At 44.4% G+C, this 18,191-nt stretch overlaps 1 non-coding gene across 1 annotated transcript; it reads left to right on the plus strand.

Annotated features, from left to right (window-relative positions):
* Window positions 1-13,044: 13,044 nt before the first annotated feature.
* Window positions 13,045-13,128, plus strand: TRNAL-UAA (transfer RNA leucine (anticodon UAA)). The gene has a single exon. It is a non-coding gene; the product is annotated as a tRNA-Leu (tRNA).
* Window positions 13,129-18,191: the final 5,063 nt, after the last annotated feature.

Genomic DNA, 18,191 nt, shown 5'->3' on the forward strand with positions numbered 1-18,191 from the left:
CTGCCGAGCACTCCCGTGCTCGGATCTGCAACTGGCTTCGCAAAGGATCCGGCGACCGAAGACCACCGGAACCACCTTCCAGGACAATCCCACCAGGATAGCCTCTGCATCCACAACGAAGGACTGCGCCCAACCTTCTGCTCGGATGCGCAGCGTCAAGGGAGTCCCTAACTGACTCCGTGAACTAACGTGACACTCTCTGTACTATAGGCCGTCCCTACAGCACAGCAACCTTGAATGGCTTTAGGGGAAACTCCTAGGGGCCTACAGGGTCGCCTATCCTATGCAGGTAGGTCCCTGCCCCCCTGCACCCACACTACCTCTCCCGTACCCACCCGGGTCCCCTCTGACTCACTCCTACCTAACCTCTCCTTCTCCCTGCAGCAACGCACTGCAACCTGACACTATACCCTCTTGTCCGCCCTCACAGCACTGACCGCTGTGACTGGACAATAAGGCACTTCACGAATCTAAGGGCAGTGTCCCTAACCTAGGGCCGTCCCTTATCAATTACCCACTAGCCTGGGGGTGAGTTGGGGCCTATCTGGGATTGTTGAACCTACCTGATGCAGGAGCTTCACTTGCTCCCTACACCCTTCCTGCTCCCTCCTAGCTCCCAGCTCCAACTGCCGTTCTCCAGCTCGCGAAAAGTATCTATTCTCTCCCTCTAGGGAGATCCTAAGCCCTATTGGCTCCCTGGCATCACGTGGGGCGCTGCAGAGGCTCATGGGACTTGTAGTCCCTTCCAAGAGCCTTTCCTGGTAGGTTAGGGTTCGCGCGCTTCTTACTGCGCATGCGCGACCTGTCTGTGGGCCTCCCGGTACCACTAGCCCCTGCGCATGCGCAACGCACCTGACAATGGCGGCGCCCTGCAGCGCGAGCCACCGGGACCCTCGCGACGCGACTGCGGCCCTAGCAACGGCCCGATCGCGTCCCCGGCAACCGGCCTGCTCGCTAAGATAGTGCGCTGTTCACGCACCTGCCCACTCACCCCCTCGCGCACGGCTGTGCGCCCAACAAGGAGGGGTCAGCTGTGAGAAGGAGGACCTGGCTACACTGTGTTTAACCCTATGTATGTTTTCCGATAAGGTTTTAGCATCACCTACAACACTTATCTCTGTCCTTACTGTTATACGAGTACCATTTGAGGTTGTTTGGTCCACATCAAGTGAGCAGTGGACAATTTAGTACCACATTGCATATCTTAGGTGAACAACCCAGACAGTGCAAGTGAAGGGACGCATTAACACTTTCACCACCGTGAGGTATCCTGTACGTTAGCATTAAAAGTTTCTATTACAGGATACGATTTTGTGTTTAATACTCGTTTTAATCACCCTTATTTTAAAGGATAACAATAAAGTTTTTATGTTATTAATATAGCCTAGGCTCCCGGCAGCTATTTCTTTCACTGGGCCTTTCCTCTGTCAGTCCTGTTAGTGCAGGCAGTGGAAAGGTTAATTCCTTCGTTTGGCCTGTATGTGTATTTCAGCCTTGCATAAAGTATCTGTATTCAAGGGCGGACCTAGCAACTTCTGAGGATGTCAATCTGAGGGGTGGATATTGGTTGGAACGCCCCCTGGTGTGTGTGTGGGCCAATCTATATCCGGCTCTGGCTTGTTATGAGTCAGAGTTAGAGACACTCCCCAAAGATATACAAATTGTGACATTCTCCCAAATTAGTCAGTACAGTTCTGGAATCATTAGAGTGAGCAGAGAGAGAGAGAGCAGTCTCTCCCTCCCACCCATGAGGGGTTGGGAGGGAAGGGAATTATGAGGCCTAAGTCAGGGCTCTGATTTAATAGAGAAATAAGCAGATGATGATGAGAAACATGTGAGCCTGCTATTCTCTGTCCTGGATCTGACTGCCAATAAAGAACAGAAAAGACATGCTGTGTGTGTTCCTATCTCTGAGAATGAAGGAGTGTCAGTGGGGGTCCATCCCCTTAATATCTGCAGGGGATCCTTGCTGGCTGGAGGCGTTGCACCAAGTGAGATCAAGGTACCTGTCCCCCCTGTCCTGGTTCTCCCCCACCACCGCGGAGCACTCAGCCCTCCTGTTGCCAACAGGTACGCATCACAACACCCTAAGTAGCAGAAAGAGCATACCCCCCCAATCTCACTTAGGGGGGGTTTGGTAAAAGGGCTACATTAATATTACCATAATACAACCAGGTTTCCGACTGAGTGCCCAAACTGGGTTATCTTTCTCTTTTTGTGTACAGTATACGTTACTTACCCAGGGAGCACCATCATTACAACTACACTTCAAGCAGTTGCGGGGGTCCCCCTTCTAGTGTAACTTTTTACATTAGAATAAATTAACTTTAAAATTACTCATTTCACACTTAGGGCCTCATACACTAAGTGTCGAAAAGCTGTTTATCGAAAAAAGTTTGCCAAAAAATGCCTCTGCGATTCAATAAGCGCCGATAAGCTGCCGAAAACACAAAAAATCTGCATTTTTTTTTGCCGAAAAAAAGTTATCGGCAGCCACGTGGCGATGAGCCACTTTTTGGCACTCATCGCCACTTTTTCAAACCCGCTCAATTCTAGAAGCCCCGATTCACTTTTCGCAGCTGATCGCCACTCTAGAATTAGGAAGGTAGATAGGGCAATCTGTTGCCGGGACCGCATGAACCGAACAGTTTGTTGTCTCCCGGGTGCTCGGGTTCGGCACATTGCGGATCGGGTAGACAGATTGTTGGGGGGGGGCTGGGATTGACCCGGCGGTCTTGGTACACGTTGGCACCAATGACAAAGTTAGAGAAAGATGGAGGGTCCTAAAAAATGATTTCAGGGATCTAGGCCAAAAGCTTAAGGCAAGGACCTCCAAGGTAATATTTTCTGAAATACTACCAGTGCTATGCGCTACCGCAGGGAGACAGTCAGAGATCAGGGAGGTTAATGCATGGCTAAGAAAGTGGAGGAAGGAGGGGTTTGGGGTTTTAGAGCATTGGGACTCCTTTTCTGAGAGGTGCCATCTATATTCTAGGGACGGATTGCACCTCAATGAAGAGGGATCTTCTGTGCTAGGGGGGAGAAGGCTAAAAAGGTTGGAGGAGATTTTAAACTAGGATGGAGGGGGGAGGGGAATGAAACAGATAATGAACTAAATGGAATAGATGAGGATACAAGGTGGTATGGAGGTAGAATGGGGGCAAGTGCAAGTTTGACAAGCAGTGAGACACCCATAGTAAATACAGATAATACTAGAAAACTTCTAAAGACTAAACCAAGTGGGAGCAGAAAGGAAGGAGCAGATAAGATAATAGTACAGGCTGAAAAAAAACTTAAATGCATGCTTGCTAATACAAGAAGCCTGACAGATAAAATGGGGGAGCTTGAATTAATAGCTGCAAGGGAGCAGTATGATATCATAGGCATTACTGAAACATGGTGGGATGAAACTCATGACTGGACAGTTAATTTAGAGGGCTATTCTTTTTTTCGGAAGGATCGAACAAATAGAAGGGGAATGATGAATGTGTAGAGACTTTGCGGATAGAAATTAGCAGTGGAGGTAAAAGTATAAAGAAAATGTTTGTGGGAATATGCTATAAACCACAAAATATCTGTGAGATTGAGGAAGCTAAAATACTTTTGCAAATGGAGAAGGCATCAAAACTGGGTCATGTTTGCATAATGGGGGATTATAATTTTAACATAGACTGGGGCAATGAGATTAGCATTACAACAAAAGGAAACAGGTTTTTGGGGGTGCTTAAAGACAATTATATGACCCAAATTATTGAGGAACCAACCAGGAGAGGGGCAATTCTGGATTTGGTCATATCAAACAATGTAGAAGTAATAACAAATATTCAAGTCCTGGAACATTTGGGTAACAGTGATCATAACATGGTCTCATTTGAAATAAATTATCAAAAAACAGATTACTTGGGTTCAACAAAGACCTTAAACTTTAGAAAGGCAGATTTTAATAAACTGAGGTCTAATCTAGTAGTAATACAATGGGATGATGTTTTTGCAGGGAAAAATGTAGAAGATAAATGGGTAGTCTTTAAAACATTGTTAGAAAAGCACACTTATCAGTGTATACCCTTGGGTAATAAGTATAAAAGAAATAAGTCAAAACCAATGTGGCTAAATAAACAGGTAGGGGAGGAAATGGACAAGAAGAGGAAGGCGTTTAGATTCTTTAAGTCAGAAGGGACAGAGACATCGTATCAGAATTATAAGGAATGTAACAAAAATTGCAAAAGGGCAATCAAATTAGCAAAAATGGATAATGAAAAAAGGATTGCAATAGAAAGTAAAGTCAACCCTAAAAAGTTCTTTAAGTACCTTAATAACAAAAAAATGAGAAAAAAATATATAGGACCCTTTCAGTGTGAGATGGGTAGGCAGATTATTGGAGATAAGGAAAAGGCTGAGGTATTAAACAAATTCTTTGCCTCTGTGTTTACCAGGGAAGAATCAAGTTCAATAGTAGTGTCGCAGGAGGAAGCCACAACCTCCATATTAATGAACAATTGGTTAACTGAGGAAGAAGTTCATAAGCGACTTGAAAAAATTAAAGTAAATAAGGCACATGGCCCGGATGGCATACATCCAAGAGTTCTCAAGGAGTTAAGCTCAGTAATAGCAAAACCATTATATTTAATATTCAAGGACTCCATTTCCACAGGCTCAGTACCACAAGATTGGCGTAAAGCAGATGTGGTGCCTATATTTAAAAAGGGAGCTAGATCACAACAGGGAAATTACAGACCTGTAAGCCTGACTTCAATAGTCGGGAAACTACATGAAGGTTTAATACGGGATAATATTCAGGAATACCTAATGGAAAACAAAATTATTAGTAATAGTCAGGATCGATTTATGAAGGATAGATCTTGCCAAACTAACCTTATTTGTTTCTTTGAGGAGGTAAGTAGGAATTTAGACCAAGGTAATGCAGTTGATTTGGTGCATCCGAGGCAGGAAAAATGCATTTACAGCCCACTTAATTACTTTAGCGGCTAACCGCTAAAGCAATGAAGGGGTTAACCACCCGTGCCAGGCTCATTGTGGGTAGCGGGGGTGGGTGAAAGGATATTTGGCCCTTGGTGGGTGTTTAGGACTTGGGGGGGAGAGGGGGGGTTTAACCCCTTCATTACCTTTGCTGTTAATACCGCTACGGTAATTAAGGGGTTAACCCCTCCCGCTACCCACCCGAAAGGCCTAAACACCCACCGTTGGGGCTAATACCCCCTTCACCCACCCCCGCTACCCACAATAAAAAAACTACACACTACAGCCCCACAATAAACACACATATACATACATACACACATATAGTATATATATACATACATACATACACACACCTATATATATATATATATACATATGTAGCCCTCTTACCCCCACCCTAAGTGAGATTGAGGTGGGTAGGTGTATCTGATTACTTATCAATGTGGTGCGGTACCTGTTTTGCAACCAGGAGAGCTGAGCTTCCGCCACGGGGAATCTGGGGTGAATTACTCTTACTACTACTATATGGTGCAGCGCCTCCACCTGCGATGGCTCCCAGCAGAGCGGGAGTTGTTCCTCACAGGACACATACAAATTAACACATACACTAGATGTAAAATAGCAACGGTCTTTACTATATGCAGAATGTAACTTAACACATACATCAGCAATACACAACAAGATATATGTACAACTCTCTGCCATTAGCTGGCAACTATAACCTTGCCCATAACTGGGCTATAACCTCCTTAGCCTCTAACTGGGCTATACCTTTACACTCCATTCCCAACCCCGTGTCCAAAGAGTCCAAGCCCACCCAAGTGTGTGAACAGGCCTGTCACATGTGAGGAGCGAGGTAAAGTTGGTGCACATGTGGAAGGTTGTAAATACCTGCCCAGGTGTCTCTACACCTGGGTGTCTTCACAAAGGATCTACCGGCACCGCTTGGTCCAGCACTGATCTGTACCTCCGCGTGGATGGGGTCCACACCATAAGGACAGTCTCTGTATCAGCAACACAGCTTACAGGAACATGCAGCATACATTATACTGGGTCCCTGCACTAAAGAACTGCACAGGGTCTCTCTCTCTTCCTGCACTAAGGAACTGCACAGGTACTGTCACTAGGTCCCTGCCTAGCACACAGCTGAAGGAGCACAGGGTCCTTACCTAAGGGCCTGTCCCTATGAACACCCACCCTCACTAGTGGGGAGTCAGGGCCTCAGCTCTAGCCCAGGGGATTTCTGTCCTAGGGCAGAAGCTCGCAGCTCTCTGCTCCCCTCCTTCCCCCACTGTCTCCTCAGCCTAACTGACAATCCCTGTCTGCACACAACATTGTATCTTCTTTGCAGCATGAGAATCTGTCAGCCTTAGTGGCTGTCTGACTGCATGTGACAGGGATCATAGGGCAGTCCCCAGAGACTGCTGGGAATCATAGTTCACTCAGGATCTCTTCTCTATTAGCGCCGCGTGTGCGATCTTTACTGCGCATATCTGAAGCTGTAATGGCCGCCGCTTGTCTTAACTGAGCATGCGCAACTTCCAAGAGCTCTTGCACACATGTAATGGCCACCGCTACCCTTGCCAACCTCTGCACATTGCGCGAACACCGCGCCAACCATAACATGGCCGCCGCGACTGCTCTGCTTACGCGCAAGCCTCTGCACAAGTGCGAACACATTAAACATGGTGGCGTCCTGCCGCAGCTGCCACCGGGAGCCCCCAGGAACGCGCTCGCCCCCGCCACAGCACACACGCAAGGGGGAAAGAAACTGGCAGACAGGGGGACCGGAGGGACCTTGGCTACATATACATACATAAAAATATATGTAGCCCTGGTAAGAAATTGGGATATAGTTCTATCCTCCTCCTGGTATAATCCCTGATAAGGGCAGGTTGCCAGGAGTTATCATGGGTTTCCCCCACTTCAAGCACTGCCCTGAGTGTTGAAGGCAGAGACACAGAGGCGGTGCCTGCTGATATCATAAAGAGCAGTGCACTTCCTAATTAGAGTCAGTCTGTTCTGAGTATGTTAAGGGACAGACAGTAGCTAGTGTATGGAAAGCATAGTTGGAGAAGGAGAAGCCAGCAGCCTCTGAGTAGAGCTGTTGGAATTATAGTGTAGTGAGGTGGACCAATACCTCTCACCCTGCTTAGGGGGTGAGGGAAGAGTTAGCCCCACCCTGGGTGCCCTTGATCCAGGGTGATGGCAGGGAAGAGACCATCCTGAAGGAGAGCAATCAGAGTGGAGTGGATACCCTGTATCTGGCTGCTTCTGCTGCTGTTGTTGCTACTACTGCTGCTGCTGTGAATAAAGACTACTGCTATTTAAAGATATCTACCTGTGTGAGACTGGAATCTCTCATCCCTGTGTGGGAACTCTCTGGAAGGATTCCACCCCGCATTCCTGGGGCTTACTAGAGATGGAGGTGCTGCACCACTAGATGAGAACGAAGGCATTCACCCCATAAACCTGTTCCTGTTATCCCCCATACAATCGCGGGAGACTCAGGCCTTCCTGTTGCCAGCAGGTATGCACCACATACAGACATGTAACCAGACACTAGTACAGCGTAGGGGGGCCGATCTGCGATTGCCCCGGGGTCCATGGGTTGCATTACTATGAACATATAGGTTCTTGCTTACATGAGAAATATGTGTTGATCACATTACGCCGTGTCTCCACACCACAGACTGTTTGTTCACTGTCACCTGCAGCATAAACTGGAGGCTGCTCCTTCAGGCCCTCACGTATGTCACCTTCAATATGATGGTGCAGGCCCATTGTGCAAAATGCAACAAGCAATCACGATGTCTGCCACTTTCTCGGGCTTGTATTGTAGTGCCCCAACACTTCGATCTAAGCATCTGAACCTTGTTTTGAGCAGGCCAAATGTCCGCTCAATGACAGACCTTGTAGAAATGGGGGCAAGATTATAGCGCTCCTCTGCTGCGGATTGAGGGTTAGGCACTGGTGTCAAAAGCCAAGGCCTAATTCCGTACCCTGAATCACCTATAATCCAGCGTGGATAAACATTCTCAAACATTATACAATGTTGAAACATTATTAACTCAAACATCTGTGAAATATTATGCCACATGTGAAATGACATATGACATGTCAAATGTTTAGACATATATGAGAGGTTATGCAAACATGCACATACGTCTGTAAATCAGTATGATGGAATGTTTATCGGAAATGACACATCCATAGTATACTGACCAAGCAAATCCGTTATTTGATGCTAGCGAGTTTGTATGTTCATATGGCTACTCATATGTTTCACATAACACGTGAATTTCATGTGGAAGTTGTTTTTGTTCAAGGTGTGTGTGTGTATATGTCTATAACATGCAACATTTAAATACAACAAAATTAGTGCTATTAACACTTAATAATATGTACTCACCCACCAGCCAACCATGTCCAAAATAGCCTAATTCGAACGCATGGAAAACTGATGAGTTTCTCAGGATAGAGGAATCATGGCTGGAACCCGGGAATCTGGCTTCCACATTCATAATCTTCATCGTGGCATCGCATACCACCTGCACATTGAGGGAATGGTAGTGCTTACGATTCCGGTAAGCATGCTCACTCTGACTAGGCGGGATCAAGGCAACATGGGTGCAATCGATTGCACCCATCACACATGGTACTCGGCTATGGTATAAAAGCCATTTCTCACTTCCAGCCACTCTGTCTGCTATCTATTCAATGCACATATAAACTGGCTAAAGGCCTGCGAGAATGACGACTGCAAGACCCCGCCCACTATGCCCACAGTTGTCTGAAATTACGCTGAAGCAAGATAATGTAATGAGCTCAGCATTTTAACAAGCCCAGGGACTACACGACCTCTGGTTGTTACAAAATCTAAATCTTGGCGTATCTCTTCATAAAAAGCTAAGATTGCTGCTGAACTCAATCGATACCGACTAATGATCTTCTCCTCACTCATCTCATCTAAAATTGTTCACTCACGGTACACACGTGGACGAGGCACCACCTCTCTCCTCTCTCTTCTCCTCTTGTCTCCTTGTCCTCTCCCTCTCCCCTCCTGTCCCTCTGGTCCCCTGTCTTTGTTCTCTCCTGGCCCTCTCATATCCTGCCCCTCTGCTCTCCTCTCCTCCAAAAGAAGTCGCCGCCTTCTCATCAACAATCTTAGCATCTTGAGATCTGTAGCTCTTAGTGCGCATGTAATTGTCCTCCATGAAATAGCTATGTGATTATGTCACATGACTTCAATAAGTGGAAGGTGTGAAAGAAACATATTGCAATTAGAAACTCCAAGCGTGTCGTCACAAAAACTAATACGGCTTAATTATGTGTGTTAATCATTCTAAGATGATATTTGACAAAGATGTTACGTAAATCTTTATAAAGATAGTTTACACAAAGTGAAACTGAGAGTAACAATGCATATAATTGTTCTTTACGCAACAGTCACCAATCTGATTTGGATACAACCATGAAATAAACAAACATTGCAACATGTTGACGTTTAGAAAAATTGGCTAAAGCGCTCCAATGCCAGGAATATAAAAAAATATGGTAAAGCCAAAACCACTTCATCCAAAGGTGATAGTAATGAGTAATGATATTAATGATAATACATAATAACCAAATGGGTACTATCCTCCTGAAGACAGATGGTAGGTGGTACAAGCCCACCCACAATCAGTCTCATTGGCAGGTTCTCCTGAATAATAAGCAAGTACTCACATATCCTAGGAATGGTTGACAGGCTGTGCTGCTTCCAATGATGATGTTTAAGCAGAAGTAAAACAATGAACGGAGCGCACAAGCCAAATGGAGCAGGGAGGACCCAGAATCAAAAAAATGAATAAAAGGGCACTTTAATGTGTCATGAGACCCATCCAACGCGTTTCGAACATCGCAGCGTTCTTTTTCAAGGATAATTACAGTGTAACATCACCCATTAAATACACTCTTACCTGTAAGCAATTCGCGCCAAAACAGTAACGCAATGACGTCATGACGCAATGCGCGTCATTGCGCATGCGCAGAGCGACACGGCGCCATCTAAGGGCAAAATTGTCAATACAGGCAGGAGGAAGCAAAACAAGTAAGGGCAAATGCATACGGCAACTACAATGGGACAAAAAGAGATCATCAAACCACAATAACAAAAGTAAAAACCACTAAGCTTCTTATTCCTCATCAAAACGATAAGAAAAAAAGGCATAAATAATACTCTAAAAATGCATATAGCCACAAAATTATATTAAAATAAAATAGTGCAAAAAAATTAAACTTAAAAACAAAGAATGTAATACAGTAACTGGAATAAAGAACGAAAAACAATACTAATTTGACATATGATAACAAGGGAATAAGTGTAAAAATGCATGTAATGACTAAGAATAAGAATATAAATATAATGAACCAAAAATATATATGATGAGCACAAAAAAGTACAAAACCAATTACAAGCAAATGTATATGAATATGATTAAGAGGGGCAACAGGGAATTATAAAAAATTGGAAAAATTGTAGATAGCATTATAAAAAATGATTAGAAAAAGAAAATTATTGAAAAAATTATAAAACAAAAATCTTCTATAACTGAAAAAGGAATGAAAAATAATATAATATATTAACTATATCAATCCCTATGGGTTTAAATATTGATTGGCAACTGGCCCATTTTCTATAGATATAGTTAATATATTATATGATATTTAATTCCTTTTTCAGTTATGGAAGATTTTTGTTTTATAATTTTTTCAATAATTTTCTTTTTCTAATCATTTTTTATAATGCTATCTACAATTGTTCCAATTTTTCCATTTTTTTTATAATTCCCTGTTGCCCCTCTTAATCATATTCATATACATTTACTTGTTATTGGTTTTGTACTTTTTTGTGCTCATCATATATATTTTTGGTTCATTATATTTATATTCTTATTCTTAGTCATTACATGCATTTTTACACTTATTCCCTTGTCATATGTCAAATTAGTATTGTTTTTCGTTATTAGATTCTTTGTTTTTAAGTTTCATTTTTTTGCACTATTTTATTTTAATATAATTTTGTGGCTATATGCATTTTTAAAGTATTATTTATGCCTTTTTTTCTTATCGTTTTGATGAGGAATAAGAAGCTTAGTGGTTTTTACTTTTGTTATTGTGGTTTGATGATCTCTTTTTGTCCCATTATAGTTGCCGTATGCATTTGCCCTTACTTGTTTTGCTTCCTCCTGCCTGTATTGACAATTTTGCCCTTAGACGGCGCCTTGTCGCTCTGCGCATGCGCAATGACGCGCATTGCGTCATGACATCATCGCGTTCCCGTTTTTGGCGCGAATTGCTTACAGGTAAGAGGGTATTTAATGGGTGGTGTTACACTGTATTATTATCCTTGAAAAAGAACGCTGCGATGTTCGAAACCCGTTGGATGGGTCTCATGACACATTAAAGTGCCCTTTAATTCAAATTTTTGATTCTGGGTCCTTCCTGCTCCATTTGGCTTGTGCGCTCCGTTCATCGTTTTACTTCTGCTTAAACATGTTGACGTTTGCATGGGATTGTCACATCTTTACATAAACTAATTAAAATGTTCATATGCATAAATACAATCCATCTGTACAATTGCAATTGATTATGTTAAATTCTCAATTCTAGAGCGGCGATCATCAGCGAAAAGCTGATCGGGGCTACTAGAATCGAGCGCGTTTCAAAAAGTGCCGATAAGTGCCGAAAAGTGACTTATCGGCACCCGTCTACCGAAAAAAAAATTTAGACAAAAAAAATGCTGATTTTTATGGATTTCGCCAGCTTATCGGCGCTTATTGAATCGGAGAGGCATTATTGGCGAGAAAATGGCGAAAAACGGATTTTCGGCGCTTACTGTATGAGGCCCTAAGTGGCTAACCAGTGCATGAAGAGGGTAACTAGTTACCTCTCCATGTTTTAGAAAATGCAGTTGCTACCGATGCGTATGTAACAATATTATTGCCACAGTAGCTATACCATTGTATTGGACACTGTTATAATCAGTTCATTCAACATTTGGTTATACTGTATTATAGGCTAAAGCAGTCAAATTCCGGGCATTATTGAAATTCCTGCCCTCTGATTGGTTAAAATTCCGGGCATTATCCAATCAGTAAAGCCCGGAAATTTAGCTGCTTGTAAAGTGTTGATTTCAATGTGATTATTTTCAGCCAATCAGCTTTCAGAAGAGCTGAGACAGGGCAGCGGATTGGTCTAAAAATAGGAATAGCTCTGAGACATGGCATTGGATTGGTTAAGAAGTATCAGCCACGGGTTGACTCCTCCCACTTTGCTCCGTGAACTGAGAAGATTCAGTTGAATTGGTGGGGGAGAAAGAGAGTCTGCAAAGCAAGTGAGTGTCTATCTGCAGTTTGTTTCTCTCTGTGTGTGTGTGTGTGTGTTTGTGTGTGTGTGTCAGCAGCAGTAGCAGCAGCTGTGTGTGTGCTGTGCTGTTGTGTTGTATTTGTGTGTAGCAGCAGTTTGTGTGTGTAGAGGTTCTGTGTTGTGTGTAGAGGTGTTGTGTTGTGTGTTTAGAGGTGCTGTGTTGTGTGTGTAGATGTGCTGTGTTGTGTGTGTGTGTAGAGCTCCAGTGTGTGTATTGCCCCTTCCGTATCCGGTCCCTCCCCTTCCGTATCCAGCTCCGCCCCCTGAGACAATTTTTTGAGGCTGTCGCCCACTACGCCAAAAAAACGTGATTGACGTCCCCTATTCTACAAAACCGTGCTTGACGTCGCCTGCCCCAATTATAATTTTTTATTATGATGTGTATTTTTTTATTCTTTTTTTGTAATTGGTGCATACTGTTGACGTAGATAGGAGGGGGGTGTATACATATGCGGGGCATGTCCGGGCATGTTTATAGGTGTTTGGGACATGTCTGAAAATGTTTTTTTTTCTTACGGGCAAGTCTGGGCAGGTTTATTCTGAAATAACGCAGTGCGCATGTCAGAAATTTTCAAAAGACTATGAAAAGAGGACATAGCAGTTTTTTTTTAAATGCAGACAGAACACTGCATTAAGAGCATAAATCCCTCAAGTGTCAGGGTGGCCGAGTGGTTTAAGGCGTTGGACTTAAGATCCAATGGACATATGTCCTCGTGGGTTTGAATCCCACCCCAGACAAAATCTTTTTATATATATATTTTGTATTTGTATATAGTCTGTACAGGAGCTAGCAGAGAAAAAAAAGTTATATTTGTATATAGACTGTAAATGTGTTAGCAGCAACGGGGTACATAAAAATAAAAATCACAAGTGTATAATACCGGTAGTCAAAATATTTATTTATTTATTTTTAAAAGATACAACATTTTCAAGCATGAATTAATTACAATGCGTAGTAAAAAAGTAAACAAGTAAAAAAAGTAAATAAGGTGTCCGAACATGTTTTTTTTCCATACGGGCAGTCTGGGCAGGTTTATTCTGAAATATCGCAGTGCGCATGTCAGAAAATTTCAAAAGACTATGAAAAGAGGTCATAGCAGTTTTTTTTAATTCAGTCAGAACACTGCATTAAGAGCATAAAAGGCAGTAGAGGGGTCACTACACACTGAAAATAGGCAGCATTTACTTTATAGTTTAAATATTTTACTTACAGGGTTATATACATGTATTAAAGTACTAAACACAGAAAAAAGCATAGAAATAAGAGGTTTAACATATATAGGTTTAAAATGGTGGTACTTACACATTAATTACTGATAGGATGGCAGAGGTGGGGCACAAGGATAGGCAACCTTATGCGGTGTTAAATGAGACCAGATGTGTCGTGTGTTGATATATAATTATTCCGGCACTGTGAATAATTACTGATTGATAGGTTTATCAGGAGAAACAAATCATTAAGCAGGACTATTTTCACAGGAAGGCTAGCCTGGATGATACCTTATGTGAGGTTCAACAGGTTATCAGTAACGCTTTAAACAGATGCAGAAAGGACCACATACTGTAGATGTCACAGAAAACAGAAAAGGATTTATCAGATGTGCAAAAATAGTCATAGAAACATTATATTGATTTATTAAACACTTTTAAAGAATGCACAGACATACAAGATCAAAAAAAATGGATGCCCAATTACAAAAAATATAGTACACGCCGAAAGCGCCGGGTTCCTTCGGCGGCATACAGAGTTTAAATAATGCAGCAAAAAAATACGGTGTTTCAAATGCAACGGTCAAAAATTATCTTTCAGATCAAGAGGTCTATTCATTATACAAACCGGCACGAAAACATTTCAAAAGGAATATGATTTGCGCTGCTAATATAGATTCACAATGGCAAGCTGAACTCGTATCAATGATTGATTTTGCCAAGTTTAATGAGGACGCCCGCTATATACTGTTATTAATATTTTGTCAAAATACTCCTGGCCGAAATTTTTGCGAAATAAAACCGGATTAAGCGTCGCCACGGCGTTGCAGGAAATTTTCTCAGCGTGTGCCGCAAAAGTTACAAACTGACGGTGGTAAAGAATTCTTGAATAAGAATGTTAATTTACTGCTCAAAAAGTGTGTCATTAAACATTTTATTGCTGGCAACACGGTTAAGGCATCGATCGTTGAGCGTTTTAATAGGACATTAAAAACGAAAATGTGGCGCTTTTTCACCGCGCATAATACGTACCGGTACAACGATGTATTATCAGATTTAATATACAGCTATAACCACACGCCGCATCGCACCATTAAGTGCGCGCCAAAGGATGTAACACAAGCGAATTCTCTCACCGTCTGGAAGACTATTTAAGGTCCACATGTGAGTTCTAAGAAGCTTAAGCCACTTTTAAAAATTGGAGATCACGTTCGGATATCAAAGTATAAAGGCGTTTTTACAAAGGGTTATGAACAGTGTTTTACAGAGGAAATATTATTGATGATGTACGCACAAAAGGCGGAAAACCGCTGTATAAGCTTACAGATAGTGCTGGTGAAGCCATAGAAGGCTCATTCTACTCTGAAGAGGTACAAAAAATACCAAAGAATTTAAATCGCGTTTACAGAATTGAGAAGATATTAAAACAAAAAAGCGTAAGGCGTAAAATCGTCTACTACGTTAAATGGTGGGGATAACCTACAAAATTCAACAGCTGGATAGAAAAAGCACAACTAACCCGTTTGTAGAAATACGCCGCCATGGAGGATATTGCATTTTATGTAACGTTGCCTAGTAACGCGTCATACGAAACGTTCCCCCAAAATGACATTTCAAATTATATGACAAAACTAGCCAAGCCCATGTAACGGATATTCCCCCACCCAATAGCATATGGTATGTGTGTGCGGTGAACCTAATGTTACCAGGTATGGTGCTTTACCTGTTAGGCTCACAGGGGGCCTAAGCCTCCGCCACGGGGAGCCTGTGGCACGTATAATAATAGGAGTAACCTCGTACTCGGCGCAGCGCCTCCACCTGCGATGGCTCCCACCAGAGGGGGAGTGATCCTCGCAGGACAATTTATATATATCACACACACAGCATGTAAAACAACCAATGACTTTACTGTAGCAAACGTACGTATTCTTATATATCAACAGGTGTCCCTCTCTAGAGGAGACACTACTACTGCGTCTCACAGGATGCTACCCCCTTTCACCGGGTGATCCCACCCCATGTCCAGTAACCCCACACACTATGTCCTCCACCCTCAAGTGAGATAAATATGTGTGTGACTGCGCAGCCACTATGTCTTGTATGAATAGAGGGTATCGTTGGTGCACTTGAAGATTACCTGCCGAGCACTCCAGTGCCCGGGCCTGCCAAGGAGCTTCGCAAAGGATCCTGATGACGAATGAATACAGGAACTACCATCCGGGGCGATCCCACCCGGATGGCTGTTGCAGCCGCAGCGGAGGTCTGAGCAGAAACCTCTGGATGGACGCACAGCGTCCGCTGTGTCCCTAACTGACTCTGGATAATAATAAGGGGCAGGGTCTCTAACCTGGGGCCTGTCCCTGAACAACACAACACTACTGGTGGCTCAGGGCTATCTGGGCCTAGGGGGCTGCTGGCCCAGTGCAGGGAGTCACTGACTCCTGCACCCTACCTCTTTCCCCTAGCTGCTCCGGTCGCCGACTGACTAACGTGCTCATAGCCCATGAAATGTATCAATCCCTCTGTGCAGGGAGATACTCTAGCCCTAATGGCTCCCTGGCGTGACGTGGGATCTGTAGTCCCTGTTGTGAGCCCTCCTGTGATTTACTGCCTCTCGCGCGCTTGTTCTGCGCATGCGAGAGCTGTCTCTGTGCCTCCCGTCGCCTGGTCTTACTGCGCATGAACGAGGCAATGAGTGATGGCGGCGCCCTGCATCGGAAACAAACGGGGCCTCGCAACGGGGCCTCGCAACAGGGCCTCGCAACGCGACCGCGTCCCCGGCAACCGGCCGCACGCAAGGGGAACCTGGCTACATCCTCCCCCTGGCAAAATCCCCAACGTCCTCGCTTGGGACACAACTCAACCATGTACAGAAATTATATAATAAAAATGCAGTTCAATATATAACTTAGCACATTCACATTGACTTTATACAATGTTGCACAATTCTGTGAGCATCCCAATCACAGATTGGATTTTGCTCCGAGACCACTGCTGAGCCTCATAATGGGGTGCCCCAATTTGGTCATAGGTTACCCGGTTTGGAGGGTAGCTTATTCTTTGGCTCCTGCGGAGCTGTTCTTCAGCAACTCCCTCTGGTAAGTAATAAACACAGTCCTGAGGCTAAGCCTCTTCCCTTGAGGGGAGAAATGTCTCTGAACAGTCTCTGTTCGGCACAAAGCATGGGCTCTGTGGATCTAAAGGCTGGCCTGTTGGTGCCACCTTAGTAGGCGTTGGCCTACGGGGCCCTTTACCCATAGCTCCTCTGGGAGATGCCCCTTCTGTGGAATAGTCCCTTTGAGAGGGTCCTTCCATAGGATCTTCAGGAGTTTCAGAGTGGGTTTCGTTATTTACAGTCTCTTGACCCATCTCTGATAAGTCGGACTCACAGTTGAGCGGTGTGGCCAGTATCTCTGCTTCCTCATCTCCCACTTGTGGAATGGGGAGAAGATGGTTACGGTGCCATACCTTTACCCGCCTTCGGTGTCTTAGATGTGATAAACCGGGAGGCCAGGCATCTGAGACTCTATTTCATATACACCGTCTCTCCATCGGTCGGCCAATTTGTGTTTTCCTGGGACTCCCAGATTTCGAAGCAACACAGCGTCTCCAGGACGAAGCTCCCGATATTTGACCTTATGATCGTATAGCCTTTTATTGTCAGCATTCAGCTCAGCTGTAGACTTTTCGGCCTGTTGATACAGCAGCGGCAGCTTTTATTCGAGTAAAAGCCGCCGGCTGCATGCGTCTGGGAAGCGGGTAGCCGCGGCGTGTGGCGGCGCACTGTGACGTCACAGTCACATGCGCGCCCGGCTTCCCCGTCTTCCCCGGCTTCCCCAGGCTTCCCCGACACCCCTGGAGATCAAATTAAGGTAAGCGGGGGTGCAGGGAAGCAGAGGGGCAGATCAGAAGCCGGGTTCGGGGTCCGGAAGGGGGGGTAAATTGCGCGCGAAGAGGAGGGGGGGTGCGTGGGGGAAACGCGGCGGCGCGCGTTTATTACTGGCGGCGGCTGGGGCAGATCCCGGCATGCCGCCGGCATTTAGTTCAATAAAATATGTCGCTACTGTATGCCTGCTGCAAGCTGTCTTTAAGTCTTTGCACGTATTTGAAATGGGTAGCATTGTGTATCCCATCCGTCGAGACTCGAAGACGTACATCCACTGGCAGTCTCGCCTCTCGCCCAAACATGAGGAAGTATGGGGAGAATCCAGTTGACTCATGTCGGGTACAATTGTACGCATGCACCAGGGCCTTCACATGTCGACTCCATTTAGTCTTCTGAGCCCTCTGTAGAGTTCCGAGCATGTCCAGTAAGGTTCGATTAAATCGTTCTGGCAACGCATCTCCTTCGGGGTGGTACGGGGTCGTTCGTGATTTGGCGATGTTCAGCATTTTGAGCTGTTCTCGGATCAGAGTGCTCTCAAAATCCCGACCTTGGTCTGAGTGAAGGCGGTTTGGAAGACCGTAGTGCACGAAGTGCTTCTCCCATAATATTTTGGCCACTGTGATGGCCTTCTGGTCTTTCGTGGGGAAGGCCTGGGCATACCGGGTGTAATGATCCGTGATGACCAGCACATTGCATATTCCCCTGC

This window comes from Ascaphus truei, chromosome 2 (assembly GCF_040206685.1).
Source record: "Ascaphus truei isolate aAscTru1 chromosome 2, aAscTru1.hap1, whole genome shotgun sequence".
Classification (NCBI taxonomy): Eukaryota; Metazoa; Chordata; class Amphibia; order Anura; family Ascaphidae; genus Ascaphus; species Ascaphus truei.